The sequence below is a fragment of the Macadamia integrifolia genome, chromosome 14 (assembly GCF_013358625.1).
Source record: "Macadamia integrifolia cultivar HAES 741 chromosome 14, SCU_Mint_v3, whole genome shotgun sequence".
Classification (NCBI taxonomy): Eukaryota; Viridiplantae; Streptophyta; class Magnoliopsida; order Proteales; family Proteaceae; genus Macadamia; species Macadamia integrifolia.
In genome coordinates this window covers 31,735,053-31,737,117 of record NC_056570.1, presented here as the reverse complement: position 1 = coordinate 31,737,117, position 2,065 = coordinate 31,735,053, and positions in this window count along the sequence as shown.

The window sequence follows — 2,065 nt, the reverse complement described above, 5'->3', positions numbered from 1 at the left end:
TTTTTTTTTTTTTTTACTTGAGTTCGAGTCAATAGACTCAAGACTTGACTTGATTTTCCAACAATAGTTCCCACTAAGTTAAATAATTGAGGATCAGAGTTTTTTCATTCATTGTGATTCATCGACATCAGGACTCTTTCATCGTTTAGTCACTAATGAAGAAAACTTTGTACAATGACTAATATGCATGATATTAAGCATGTGTTGAAAAAGTGAATAAATAATGGCCGACATGAAAGCAAACACCACTTAAAGCTTTTTTCTAGCCTTTGGAAGATTAATTTCTTACAGTTTCCTTTTTTTTTTCTATAATAAAATATTTGGATCAATAAAAAATGATATACAAAAAGTTGAGTAATTTTGAAACGTTTTTAATTGGTAAATGGATTTTGGCTTTCAAAGTTTTTTGGGAAAATAGTTTTGATAATGTTAATGGGTAGTTGGGTGTGGCAATGTAATCTGCCAGGAAGGGATCCAATGTTTCATCGAAATTTTTAAACATGAGGTGATTGGAAGACCTGATGTCTGTCACACAACAAAATTTTTACTGTTATATGAAAATAACTAATCATTATGCCGTAGCACCCGGGCATAATTTGATTAACAAATTTAATATTTGAAATCCCACTATTAAGAAAAAGAAGACAATTTATATTTTTCTTTGATCAAGGGTGGGTGAAGAGAATTCCATCATGGAATGCCATAATAACCTCTTTTTTGACTGAAACATTTTTGGTATTAGTCTTAGAGTCCCGCGTCCGAACATCAGAATCCATATATGAAGGGGTGAAGGAAAAATTGGTTATTTAAAAAACAGGATCCAATTGAAGTAACATAAAGAAAAGTATATACTGAAATTAAAGGGTGTACATATCAATGCTTAAAGATTCATGCATTGTTTTTGTTTTGGTCAAGCTATTCCTAGACTTTCACTGGACATTTAGTGTAATATTTTTGTATTTTTATTTTGGGATAAGGTTCCTTAAAAAGTAGTGTAGCTGTTGTGTCAGCATGGGACCAATGAGAGCGTACGTAAACGCATCAACAAGGGTGGAATTTCAGCTTTTCATGAGGAGCAGAGTGGTCATATCTCCCCCTCGGTGTCTAGGAGTAGGGGCTATTGTCTTTCAAGCCTCTTTTTCCCTAATATTTTTTAGCGGAGCTTTGCATTTTTAAAATCATTGGTTTACATAAATAATACATAAAATGGGGGAAAAAGAATGGTCCCTGGTTGTGCCTTCTACACCAAGATACATGGAGTGCGAAAGGAGCACTTTGCCCCTTGTGTGGTCGATTCCTCTACTTGCTTTCCCATTGACCTGTATGCTGGTTCAGTAGCCACGTGACCAGGGACCATTCTATCACCCAAAAAATTATTAGAGAGGGGGGTTGCTACCCGATCATGTGGTTCCTACACTAGCATAGGCCAATGACGGTGCAAGTACGGGCATCAACCATGGGGATGAGGTGGTCATTTCACCACTCATTGAGTTTGGGTGTAAGGGCGCATGAATTACGCAAAATTACACAGAAATTTATTATAATGTATAATAAAAAAAAAATCCTCAAGATTATTGTCCAAGTTCTTGTCTTAATTTTTAATTTTTATTCGATTTCAAGTCAAAACATTGGATTCCAACAGTCCAAGTCGTCGACCAGTGGATCCTTTTTAGCTTTAGCCTATTTGGAAAAAAATTGCACATTCATAGAAGCCTCAGTTCTCACACCATTGACAAGCATTGGTCAAAACTCGTGTTTCATGGAAAGCAGTATCTTACATTTGGCCTTTGGTTTTGCTATTACCAAAATATAATTCTAAACCAGATCAAAGTGGAAAGGTTTCGAATAACACTACAAGAGTGAAGAGTGGCATCTCACGATAATGCAATATATGGCATGCATTTAAAATTATCTATCATGCCTTTAAGGCACTTCAAATTAAAATCCTATAGGGTCCACCTAACCTATCTTGTGTCTATAAATGCGAAGGCTCTCATCAATCATTTTACAAACCAAGCTTCTCACTCAAAATCTTCTCTCCTTTGTTCCTTTTGAAGACAGAAAT